Source organism: Palaemon carinicauda, chromosome 1 (genome assembly GCF_036898095.1).
Source record: "Palaemon carinicauda isolate YSFRI2023 chromosome 1, ASM3689809v2, whole genome shotgun sequence".
In the NCBI taxonomy this organism is placed as follows: Eukaryota; Metazoa; Arthropoda; class Malacostraca; order Decapoda; family Palaemonidae; genus Palaemon; species Palaemon carinicauda.
Window position 1 is genome coordinate 2,445,744 of NC_090725.1, and position 14,426 is coordinate 2,460,169.

The 14,426-nt window shown below is 34.1% G+C and overlaps 1 protein-coding gene across 4 annotated transcripts in view; it reads right to left on the reverse strand.

Moving 5' to 3' along the window:
• LOC137646440 (inter-alpha-trypsin inhibitor heavy chain H2-like) overlaps window positions 1-14,426 on the reverse strand; it is a 572,711-nt gene that overhangs the window by 165,639 nt on the left and 392,646 nt on the right. The window lies entirely within an intron of this gene.

The window sequence follows — 14,426 nt, forward strand, 5'->3', positions numbered from 1 at the left end:
GAAGAAGAAGAAGAAGAAAGTAAATCTACTTAGTTAATCAAACAGGCTTCCTTCTTGTTTACCAGACGTTGATTCACTGCAACCAGCCCACACAATTTAGTACATTAAGAAGCTTAAGTATGATTCTCTGAGAAGAGATCTTATCCTTTGAATCTTCTCAAGAATCTTACAACACTATATAGTAGCCACTGAATAATAAGAATTAAATGTTATCGGTGAAACTGTCTATAGTCCATTTCTTTTAGCGATGCAGATTTGCACCGACTCGCAGCGGTGCCCTTTTAGCTCGGAAAAGTTTCGTGATCGCTGATTGGTTGGACGAGATAATTCTAACCAATCAGCGATCAGGAAACTTTTCCGAGCTAAAAGGACAACGCTGCGAGTCGGTGCAAATCTGCCTCGATAAAAGAAATGAACTAAGTTTCCTGATCGCTGATTGGTTGGACGAGATAATTCTAACCAATCAGCGATCAGGAAACTTTTCCGAGCTAAAAGGGCACCGCTGCGAGTCGGTGCAAATCTGCCTCGATAAAAGAAATGGACTATAGTTGCAAATATGTTTTACTGCAAAGACACACAAACAATTATGCTCATCAACACCAGGACCCTTCTCGTCCCTTAGTGAATCATATTCTTGTACTGTCGAAATAAAGCAGCCGCACTCCTCAGAAAATAAACACTCGTGTTATTTTACTCCACATTCATTATAACAACAATTATATTTCTGCGACTGGTCCACATTCATCTAGCTAAAGCATTTGTTCCCTAATTAGATATCGCAATGTTCTCCGTGATATATCCGTCCCCACAATGATATATTTTTATCTGATGAGAAAACCTTGTTACTAAATCATTCAATTCTTTTATTTGGCCACTGAAACTATATGAATCCTAACTCATGCAGCATTTATATTAAAAACAGTGATTTGGACGACAATCAATAAAATACAATAGCTTCCAATTGAGAAGCCCAAAAAAACGTCAGTTCTCATTAACAACCAAATTCAATTATTTATTTCACTAGAATTAAAGTATCATATATTCACCCCAAAAGGGAAAAATCCGATTGAAAAAGTCACGCATATCATTTCTATTGATGGTTCAATAGCTAGATTCCACGTAATGAAAACATAGACTAACAAAACCTTTAGTAAATAATACACTAAGATCCCATCATAAAACTAAAACTAAAACTAAAATTAAAACTAAAACTATAACTATAACTATAACTATAACTAAAACTAAAAAAACTAAAACTAAAAAAACTAAAACTAAAAAAACTATAACTATAACTATAACTAAAACTAAAACTAAAACTAAAACTATAACAACTAAAACTAAAACTAAAACTATAACTAAAACTATAACTATAACTTTAACTAAAACTAATATAGTAAATAATACACTAAGATCCCATCAGGGCAAATTCAATTGTTTTTCCCTTAAGCATAGCGATTATTCATATGACTAAATTCAAAATCAGTAATTGCACATAACAGAAGCTTTGTCCCTTTCACCAAAAACCAGATCATTCTTGTGGCAGGTAAGGGAAAGGCATTTTCCATTCCCACATAATTGGAAAAACTATGTGACAAAGAAGTTATAATCCTTTTCCCATCTGCCAAAACCAGAACATTATTGTGGAAGACTGGAAAAAAAGCATTTTCCTTTCTTGTGGAAGACTGGAAAAAAAGCATTTTCCTTTCTTGTGGAAGACTGGAAAAAAGGTATTTTCCTTTTTTGTGGAAGACTGGAAAAAAGCATTTTCCTTTCTTGTGGAAGACTGGAAAAAAAAGTATTTTCCTTTCTTGTGGAAGACTGGAAAAAAAGTATTTTCCTTTCTTGTGGAAGACTGGAAAAAAAAGCATTTTCCTTTCTTGTGGAAGACTGGAAAAAAAGCATTTTCCTTTCTTGTGGAAGACTGGAAAAAAAGCATTTTCCTTTCTTGTGGAAGACTGGAAAAAAAAAGTATTTTCCTTTCTTGTGGAAGACTGGAAAAAAAAGCATTTTCCTTTCTTGTGGAAGACTGGAAAAAAAGCATTTTCCTTTCTTGTGGAAGACTGGAAAAAAAAAGCATTTTCCTTTCTTGTGGAAGACTGGAAAAAAAAGCATTTTCCTTTCTGACAAAAAGGTGAACAGATGAAAAACTTTCACCTTTCCTCCAAAACCTGACCATTCTTTCGGCATACCTGTGAAAACATTTTCCGTTCCGCCAAAGCCGGATAGTTCTTATGGCAGACATGAGGAAAGCCTTTTCTCTTTCTCCAAAACCAAAACTTTCTTGTAGTAGACAAGTGAAAAGCCTTTTCCCTTCTACAAAATCTGGAAAATTCTTGAGCAGTCATCTGAGAAAGCTTACATTTCAATAAATTCCCACTTATATCAATCCTAATGTTGTAATAGCCCTTTTATTATACAGTATTAGGGTAAAAGACGGATAAATTTCGAAAAATAAGCGCAAATGGAATTTAGATGAACAGATGGACAGTTTTGAAGGCAAAATCAAAATCGAAAAAACAGCTGTACGGATGGATTACCCAGTACTTGTATACCAAACCAAAGCAGTACTCACTTTATCAAGAAACCAGAGGCTCTTAATTAAGCAATGCTTCTTACATCATTCCCCTGATGCCATTACACATTTTAGTAATGCACTATTTTCCCAGGTATCGAATTCCACATATGGTACTCAAGTAATCTCTGTCATAGTTTCCTTTCTAGTCCTGTCATGCAATCTAACTACCAATATTCTTCCGATTGTTTGTTTCTCAGTAACAGCGATCTCATTAAACTGATATATAGCCTTATTTTGTGTGTAATTTCAGGAGACTTTTTTTTTTCAAAATTTTATTTAAACTAGCCATTGTCTGATTTTTTTTTTTCAATCTTTCATTAAACTCTGATTCTAAAGACCCTGTAATAGAGATCATAGTTCATAAGTATTTAAATGATTCCACCTCATTAATCCTTTCTCCTTCCAATGATATTTCATATTCCATTGCATATTCCAGTCTGACCATTTCTCTCTTTCTTCTATCTATGTTGAGCCTAACCTCATGTGATATTTCATTCATTCTGGTAAGCACCAAACGTACGAAATGAAGCTGCATAAACTTGAAACAACTGTTATTCCCAATATGGAGTAACAGGTGCACTAACATGAAGCAACAGTTGCATCTATTTGGAGAATTTGCACCAATTATAAAAGGATTTTAACCAATTCCTTTGAGATTTCCAATTGGTTTGGAAATATCTTTATCTTTAACACAATTTGCTTTGTATGGTATCTGAAAATTTAAAAAACTGAGAAAGATATTTGAGATAGGATAGATAAAGGTTTAAGGTGTTTGGTTTCAGTTCCAGTATCTTCTGGAGAGACGCACACCAGAGTCAGCCAGGCAAGACCAACTCCCCACAGGTTGGGAGCCCAATTCCCCACTGTGGTGCCCAAAGACAGCAGTACCCCCCCACCCCCACCCCCAGTAAACAGTTTAAATTCTCGATCTCGGGCTGGGATTGATCTGCTGCCATGGAATTTGAAGACGGGATGCATCAATTTACGGGAACAATTGCTTAATTTCAAACCACCTGTTGGAAAGAATTAGAGGAACAAGTGCTTCACTTTAAAAGAGGAACAAGTGCATCCGTTTATACATACATATATATATAATATATATATATATATATATATATATATATATATATATATACAGTATATATATAAATATATAAATATATATATATATATATATACACAGTATACATATATATATATACAGTATAATATATATATATATATATATATATATATATATATATATAATATATATAAGTTTACAAGGAACACATGTATTCAGTTCGAACAGGATATGTCCCAGTTCTGCACTACTGTACAAGCCAAGAGGCAATTATTTTTTAATTATAGTACACTCATAGTTTATGTACTCGGGATTACATATTTTTATTGTCTTCATATACCATGACGAAAATACAGATGACTTTATATTTCTAGAATGAAGTGAAGAGATATATTGATATAGTAAGATTTATTGGCTTGTCTAACAATCAATAGAGTGTACCTCCACCGACAAAACCCACCACTCTTAGAGTAAGTAACCTTGTTTCAATTTTTCGACAAATATAAAAGATATTTCACGAAAATTGTAACCTTCTCTATAACCTTGTCCATTGACCTTTAAGGTTGTTGTGGCCTGATTGGTAACGTCTCTGTCTGGTGATCGCCAGTCGGGGGTTCGAGTCCCGCTCAAACTCGTTCGTGCCATTAGTGTCTGCAACCTTACCATCCTTGTGAGCTAAGGTTGGGGGGTTTGGGGGAGCCTATAGGTCTATCTGGTGAGTCATCAGCAGCCACTGCCTAGCCCTCCCTGGTCCTAGCTTGGGTGGAGAGGAGGCTTGGGCGCTGATCATATGTAATATGGTCAGTCTCTAGGGCATTGTCCTGCTTGCTAGGGCAATATCACTGTTCCCTGCCTCTGCCATTCATAAGCGACCTTTAAACCTTTAAGGGCCAATTTGGTAAACTATATCTCAAGAAATGAGTACTTCTAATTATCAATATATCAATATGAAAAGGATGCCATACCACAAATAAGTTCATGAACCTAAAGCATTCAAACTGCCGAGATCTTTCAAACTTAAATGTCAGGAATCAAATGGCAAACTAAAGAGATGAAGTTACTGGGGGAATATCGTGCTTATGTAGCAGGCTGGGAAGCCCCAACATATAACCTTTAAAAAAAAAAAAAAAAAAAAAAAAAAAAAAAAAAAAAAAAAAAAAAACATTTTGTAGCCCAGACTTAACAAATACGATCAGGAATCAAATGGCAAACTAAAGAAATGAAGTTACTGGGGGGAATATCGTGTGTATGTGGCAGGCTGGGAAGCCCCAACATAAAAAAAAAAAAAAAAAAAAAAAAAAAAAAAAAAAAAAAAAAAAACATATTTTGCAGCCCACACTTAACAAATACGATTATCAGGGAAATCCAACAATAAACTATTCCTACTAAGTATCATACCGCAATTATGATACCACTGGGATTGAATCAAACCTACAGTATAATAACTAGAAGCGGCCTTTGACCTTCATGATCAAACTTTGTACAAAAAGCAATAAATTTTTATCGTTATAATATATCAATGTTAAAATTATACGATAAATACGTAGTCAGATATGTAATGTTCACAACGGTTGTAAGTGTGACTAAAGAATTTCTTCCAAAAGGTCATCATTTAATTTCAACAAAATCCGATCCATGATTTTTATCTTACCGGCTTATAAGAGTTTGGCTTTGACCTTTAACCTATGACAAATTCTGTGTTTAATTCTTCTTATCAAATCGAAACAAAAAGAAACAAAAACATAACCTTCGAGATAAAAATCTTGGAATATGACATTTCAGCAGAACGTTTGCTTATTTCTCTCCGGGTGAAGTGAACTAGAACAGATTTCCAAGAAAGAAATAACACGTTACGGTCCAATTAACACTATGGAAAATGAGATTACAGTATTAAAAGGGCAATACAAACTGAATTTCATGAAAAAATTAACTGCAAAGGAAAGATTTAATAATAATCAACTCATACAAATCTTCTACAAAATTGTGTTTGGACATTTGTTTCTACTCTCGAACTAAGTAAATGTATTTCAAATCAAATAAATTCTATGCAAGGGGATTTTCTGCTTTATGTCACTGAATATCTACTCATTTATATCACATGTCAAGAACCAAGATAACGATAAGTTTTATTGCTCCAGCATACCATTTCTCAATGTATGACTTAACAAAGCATTATCTAAGAATCAAGTTACAAATAACTTAATATTCTTCAGCTACATCACATAACTCACAAAAGAATCGTTTTCATCAAAAGCTATATAAAGATGTTTCACGTTTTGGAGAAATTTGCTTCAAAAGTTTCTCATACCACTATTATTACTATTATTATTATTATTAGTAGTAGTAGTAGTAGTAGTAGTAGTAGTAGTAGTAGTAGTAGTAGTAGTAGTAGTAGTAGTAGTAGTTAAGCCAAAAGGTCTGCATAAAATAAAAAAGGAATTTATCAATATTTATTTTTCACCTGATCCGGCATAAGGATCTATCGAAAAATACGTGTGATTATCTTCACTATATGTTTAGATTGCTTGCTATATTTAGGGAAAATTTAGTTCTTATACATCAAATAAAGAGAGAGAGAGAGAGAGAGAGAGAGAGAGAGAGAGAGAGAGAGAGAGAGATTCTTTTGAAATTCATATCAACCGGACTCATCCCATCTTCCCTCCCTCATCAAGATCCTCTTGCTCATATGAGGTACGCTTCCTCCTTCTGAGGAGTTGGGAGATGAGAGAGGGAAAGGAAGGGAGGCAAGAGAGGCGTCCTAACCCGGTACAAAAACGAAAGATAAAACAAAGATTCTTTTGAGATCGCATACCTAACTCCATCGTCATAATCTCGACAATGGAAGATTTTTTTTCCGTGTTGACGTATCAGGAGGTGCGCGTCCCTTAAAGAACCCCTACATAAACACACATCCACAGAAGGGTGGGGGGGGGGGGGGACACAGTACACATAATATTTTCGCATAGACTTGAATTGGAGACAATCAAACATCTACTTTGCAAAATGAACAATCATTCAATAGTCCTGTCTTAATTAAAACCGAATTACATAATGTAGATTAAAAGAAATAGAAATTATAAATAACTCTTTTTGTTCTCAACAACTTCCAATTTTTTGAGGGATGAATTAGAATACAGTTACTTGTTTTTCCTGCTGCATATATATCGTTTTAATCTATGACAAACGTCTCCCTAGTTAATGGGTCATTAAATCATCTAAAATTAACGACACTAATTTTCTTATAGTCACATGCCGATTTTCCTTTCGTGTTTCACCCTTCACGAACCATATCTATTAACACCTTTAGGACTATATTATAATCATGTTCCTTCATCATTCAAATTGGTTTCCGCTTTAGAAGTGTTCACTTTCAAGACACGAGTCTGTGAACTCCAATGAAACTTCAGTTGTAAATCAACTTTCCTTACCCACTCCATTCCTATATCTTTCAAGCTCCATCTTTCATGTGAAATTCTTCCATCCTCATGTCATTTTTCCCTTAATGTAGTTTACCTTATTATTTCTAATATACAACAAGACTTATTACATTAAAACAACATGTTAAAGAATGAATAATATACGACAAAAGCAAAAAAATGCAATAAGAACAGTTTGATCTTCGGAAGTTCAAATAAATAAACATATGACCAAATTGTTATTTTAGCACTAGTTCAAACGGTAGCTATTTCTATTGAACAGGGCCACACACATAAAGACAAGACTTGAAAATAGCCTACTATTTGTGTTGCTGAGTAGTACCTAAGAGTAGTGTCTTCCTTTTCAACAGCCTGAACAACAGCCCTCCTCTATAAGAGTAGTGTCTTCCTTTTCAACAGCCTGAACAACAGCCCTCCTCTATAAGAGTAGTGTCTTCCTTTACAACAGCCTGAACAACAGCCCTCCTCTATAAGAGTAGTGTCTTCCTTTTCAACAGCCTGAACAACAGCCCTCCTCTATAAGAGTAGTGTCTTCCTTTTCAACAGCCTGAACAACAGCCCTCATCTATAAGAGTAGTGTCTTCCTTTTCAACAGCCTGAACAACAGCCCTCCTCTATAAGAGTAGTGTCTTCCTTTACAACAGCCTGAACAACAGCCCTCCTCTATAAGAGTAGTGTCTTCCTTTTCAACAGCCTGAACAACAGCCCTCCTCTATAAGAGTAGTGTCTTCCTTTTCAACAGCCTGAACAACAGCCCTCCTCTATAAGAGTAGTGTCTTCCTTTTCAACAGCCTGAACAACAGCCCTCCTCTATAAGAGTAGTGTCTTCCTTTTCAACAGCCTGAACAACAGCCCTCCTCTATAAGAGTAGTGTCTTCCTTTTCAACAGCCTGAACAACAGCCCTCCTCTATAAGAGTAGTGTCTTCCTTTTCAACAGCCTGAACAACAGCCCTCCTCTATAAGAGTAGTGTCTTCCTTTTCAACAGCCTGAACAACAGCCCTCCTCTATAAGAGTAGTGTCTTCCTTTTCAACAGCCTGAACAACAGCCCTCCTCTATAAGAGTAGTGTCTTCCTTTTCAACAGCCTGAACAACAGCCCTCCTCTATAAGAGTAGTGTCTTCCTTTTCAACAGCCTGAACAACAGCCCTCCTCTATAAGAGTAGTGTCTTCCTTTTCAACAGCCTGAACAACAGCCCTCCTCTATAAGAGTAGTGTCTTCCTTTACAACAGCCTGAACAACAGCCCTCCTCTATAAGAGTAGTGTCTTCCTTTTCAACAGCCTGAACAACAGCCCTCCTCTATAAGAGTAGTGTCTTCCTTTTCAACAGCCTGAACAACAGCCCTCCTCTATCCACACATGATAAGCCTTTTGTTATCCCAAACGAAGTACCTTTACCTCTGCCTTTGAGGAAGGCTTTGACTTTAATTTGAAAACTCAGCAATTAAGAAGGAACTATTTCCACAAAATTTTTAATGAAACTTTCATTCAAAGGAGCAAAATTCTCAAGCTCCTTTGGCAATAATGAGTTCATATACAGTATACAGTAAGCTATATGGGACACAGCATAGCAGGAGAGTCACACTTTCAATTATCAAACATGTTAAAAATATGATTATAAGCCTAAACTGGAGAACCAGCCATGCTAGTTATAGCATCAGAATAATCAGTAGATAACAATAAATTCAAGCAATTATCTTATTTATGACTAGCTTATAGCCAGATTAATAAACAAAGTCAAACGACCTCGTGCCATGATAATCAAGACAAAAAGAATTCAGCCGCTCAAGAGATGAGAGGATTAAAATCGCCAACAAAAACAAAAGAGGCTTCTGAATCATCTCCCTGTATGTTAGCCCTGATGATAAGACAGTAAAAAAAAGTATATCAACATAAATTGTTATGCCTACACAAATATTGCATCATTTGAATTGAACAACACCTAGATTCATAATAGGACTTATCGTCACCCTCATAAACTAACTGCCTAAGTCATTTTCTCCACTTGTTGGGAAATAAAAAAGAAAACCTCATTTCCTAATTCTTTATATCATTGTGGTGAGCTTCAATTCACAAATTCTAATTCACAAAATCTTCTATTAAGAATTTGTGAAATGAAACTCAAGACAATGATATAAAGAATTAGGAAATGAGAAGGTTTTTTTTTATTCCCAACAAGTGGAGAAAATGACTTAGGCAGTTAGTTTATAAGGGTGACGTTATGATATTTAAAGTTCTTATTCGTGACATACACTGCCATTCCACTTATCTTAAGATGAACATCGTATACAAGAAGTATGTGTTTTTTTTTTTTTTTTTTTTTTTTTTTTTTTTTTTTTTTTTTTTTTTTTTTTTTAGATGAAATGAGGACTTAAAATGAATGTCACATTCGAGGAAATTAAAGCCAGTATATAATGAAATTTCAAATGGCTGGGTGGGAGGGGGCCCACTAACACGTCACTCATATTAACACGTAGTATGTAAATATTACCATAACCTAAAGACACTGGCTGTTTAAAACACATCAAACAAGGATAGTACTTAATATATGAAGTCAGCATAAGAATAAAAAGTAATAAAAATGTTAAACCATACTTATGACAAACTTAACTATGGAAATAACAACATGAACGAAAACATGACTATGCAAAACGCAAAAAAAAAAAAAAAAAAAAAAAAAAAATTAGCAAACAGCCCGATAAAACTTCAATTAACCAAAAAAGATTGTGTGATACCTATTTTTCTTGCCGTTACATCTTCTCAGTTGCCATTTGTGGGCACTCATTTTCCTCCCCTTTCCTTATCTCCATTTCCTTCATCTTTCAAAAATCTAGCATTTGAAGGTACAATTATGTCCTTTGGAATTCCACCATGCTCATCATCTTTCCATATTTTATTTACATTCCTTTAAGAAGTTGAGCATATTATTTTTCCTTTCATATTCTATATCTTACTTCCTTTCAATAAATCCAGCCTTTCAAGAGAATAATCTACCAACTTAGGAATATAAATTACGTATTTTCCTTCCATATTCCATTTGTTAAAACAAAGGGGTCAGTAATTTATGATAATTATATCTTTTTACGAGTAGTTTTCTTTATATTTCAAAATATTCACAGTTCCATAAGAACTTCCAATTCTTTCTTCTATTAGATAATTTTAACAAGGATAATTTTTGCAAGAAAAAACCTATCATTTTTTGGAGCCTTTGTAGGGTGACGGCCAGATCCCGTAGAAAACGGGAATATTCTGAACTGTGGCCGTCGTTCTAAAAACGATTTTGGCGGGAGAAACTAACTTAAAAAACCCACCTAACCTATGCTATAAGCCGTATCCTTACCCAGGGGGGCGACCCCCTCCCCTTACACAACATATTTGAGATCCGTAGACCATTTCCAAACGTTTTTATTCTATACAAGATAACAGTCAGAGCGATAATAAGCAAATTAGGACGCTTGGCCGTAGCGCTACTTTTATGTTTTTCGTATTTCATCTCAGACGTGAATAAGATAACATTAATGAGTTACCCTTGGAGTTACCTATCCATTACAAGGTTAATGCCAAGTGAAATGGTAAAATTTATGTTAAATGGTGGGACTATCAATCGCTGTAATATTATATACATACACACACACACACACACACATATATATATATATATATATATATATATATGTATATATATATATATGTATATATATATATATATATATATATATATATATATATATATATCACACACACACACACACACATATATATATATATATATATATATATATACATATCACACACACACACACACACACACACACACATATATATATATATATATATATATATATATATATATATATATATATATATATACATAATGTTACCATTCAAGTTTAATTATTTTCCAAACATAGAGATTCATGACCATGATCCCGTTAAATCTTCTATGACAGAAAATATAGGCTACTTTACAAATATCAGATGCACAAAAACATACAATATGACTGAATAATTTAACAAGTTCAAGGGAAGAAATTCAGAGCACGAAAAAAACTGCAAAATACTACACTTGGCAATACAATACATTATATACACGAAGGTAAGAGTAACAGGTTTTTAACGTATATATGTTTTCCCTCATCTTAAAATTGCCATACGAGCAGGGACCAAACCATGGTCATATGCCAGATGCTGATGCTACGCACTTTGTGTTACACACACTCTCTCACTATGACCGGGTGCCCTGATTCAAGGTACTTCTTGGAAGAAAATGCAGAAAGAGAGAGAGAGAGAGAGAGAGAGAGAGAGAGAGAGAGAGAGAGAGAGAGAGAGAGAGAGAGAGAGAGTCAAAAACCTTTATTCCATTATAAAATGGTTATTCTGAGAGAGAGAGAGAGAGAGAGAGAGAGAGAGAGAGAGAGAGAGAGAGAGAGAGAGAGAGAGAGAGAGAGAGAGAGAGAGAGAGAGAGACATTTTTATAGACAGAGGAAAAAAGAGAGTAAGGGAGGAGAGATTGGAGAGTGGGATGGTAATCTGTGGAGACATGATATCAATGCAGGAATCCGTTTAAAACTAGGTGCCTTTCTCTATCATCCATTTCTCCCTGCGTTGGGTATAGCCCAAGCTACAACATAGTTGGATAAACAGGACGCTACAAGCTTAATGTCTCCGATAAGGAAAGCAGCCCATTGTAGAAAAAATAGAGAAACCCGTATAAACTATATATGATATGTAATAAAAATTTAGAATACAAAATATTAGAGATCATTAACAGCGTTAAAATAAGATTGGTCATAAACTATGAAATTAAACTTGTGTCAACCTGTTCCACAGAAAAGCATTTTCAAAAAAATTATACTTCTGAAGTTCCATCGATTCAGCTTTTAGAATGATTTATTGTTAATTTGTTCTCTTCATTTATTTATTTACTTATTTCATTTCCTCACTGGGCTATTTTTCCCTGTTGGAGCCCCTGGGCTTATAGCATCTTGCTTTTCCAACTAGGGTTGTAGCTTGGATAGTAATAATAATAATAATAATAATAATAATAATAATAATAATAATAATAATAATAATAATAGGGAAATCACTACTAAATGGTCACAGCTAGAATTCTGCGTAGTATTGAGCCTTAAGCTGGAGAAGGCAAGCCTTAGAATTAACTGCATACCTACTGCTAAGTACAGTCTGGGAAGATAAGAATGCAAAGGATAGTCATAGTTATTACAAATCTTATGAAACAGGCACATAGAGCCAACAAAACGACAGTGCCAGAAGTTAATATCCACATCAGGAATAAAAGATTTCTGTCCACCAAATCAAGATGAGAGTCAGCAGCTAAAAACCAGACAGAAGAAAAAAATAACCAAAACAAGGTAGAATGAGTGAATTAAAACATTCCTACAGATAGATTGATCACCGAAAAGACTTTCCCACTATGTTATTTTTTTGCAATTGAAAAGAAACAATCCGGGTGCGTTACCCAAAACTAATTTGCAAAAAAGAATCATACTGTGTTGTACAGAGTTATAAAGACATTGCCAATACAAATATCTGGATGTTGAGGAGCCATTGGCCTTGACTTACTTACAATTATACTTTAGTTTAGCGAAGGTTTAACTTCATCCCACATAATTTACACTAATTTTAGTTACTTCTTTATTAAGGGATTCAGCCACCATACATTTACATTCAGGAGAGGAAATTATTGCAAAGAGAGTTGCATCATCTTCCTCTTGTTTTGTTAAAGTTTTTATAGTTTATATAGGAAATATTTATTTCAATGTTTTTGCTGTTCTTAGAATATTCTATTTTTCCTTGTTTCCTTTCCTCACTGGGCTATTTTCCCTGTTGGAGCCCCTGGGCTTATAGCATCCTGCTTTTCCAACTAGGGTTGTAGCTTAGCATTTAATAATAATAATAATAATAATAATAATAATATAAAACAATCTTGTTTTCCAGGCCTAACCACATACGCGAATTTAGTAAGAAGAGTAATGGTCCAAGAACACTACCCAGAGGAGCATTCGATATAGCATTCCTAGAGTCACTATGGTGCCCATAATCAAATACTCGCTGCAATCTATTACTTAAACTTTTAATAGTAATGCTAAGAAAAAAAAATCCACCTATTCCCATTTGTTAGAGTTTGAAAACAAGAACTTCATGATTAACACGGTCAAAGACGCCATTAAAAGTGATCTTCATAATCAGGTAGTCGAATCGGTGGAACTTCAAAAGCTAAAACTTGCATCGAACGTTTTTGTTTTAAACAGTTCATACATTCTAGTTTATACATTGAATATCTAATGTTGTTATTGATCTTAAAGTATTTCATATTAATGTTCATTATATATTTTTTAGTTTATTTATTTCTTTATTTCCTTTGCTCACGGTGCTATTTTTCCCTGTTGGAGCCTTTGGGTTTATACCCTCCTGATTTTCCAACTAGGGTTGTAACTTGGCTAATAACATTAACAACAACAACAACAATAATAATAATAATAATAATAATAATAATAATAATAATAATAATAATAATAATAAAATCAAGGGCAACTAGCTAAACCTTCTAACCACAATCTAAGGATTGCTGTACACAGCATTGGATATTGTAAGAAAACCATCACAAGATCCAAGCTTTTTGTAAAAGCCAAATTGAAAACTAGGGAACATGTGATTACTTAAAGCATACGTACAGCATTCAGAAACTTTAGATAATATGGGCTACCACAAACACATTTACCTAATGAAAATGTGTAATCAAATAAAAGCATGGCCTTTAACGAAAATAATGATGGCCTTCGAAAAAAAATATATGGACATACAGCAAAATTACATAAACAACCAAAAAAATAACGTAAGCCAAACAAAATACCGTTCGTAATCTGAGAAAGGTTGTTTTACAAACATAGAATAAGTTATACTAGAAAATAGCGCTCTACAAATTGATTTTATTAATTTATTTATTTATTTTACCCTTTTAATCCCTATTTACTTCACATCTAGATTTTATTGTATGAAAGTGTTGCGATTCGTATTAAAGGTTAAAATGATACTAAATGATTTTCGTTATATAGCGCTGAATGGCATTTGATGCCCCAGTGCTTGGCTTAATGCCTAAATCCTATATTCAATTCCATTCTACAGATAAACGAGGAATAAGAAGAAACTATTGTGAAACAAACCAGAAAATGCATGGGGAAGTTTAGAAAATAGCGTGACATGATGTTCATTGGCAGTCTGGGAAACGCGACACACCAAATCTTGAAACATAAAGACAAATGAAAAACACAAGCATTCCTAGAGACAAAAAACGCAAGTCTGTGGTAAGTACAGACCAGTGTAATGGAGG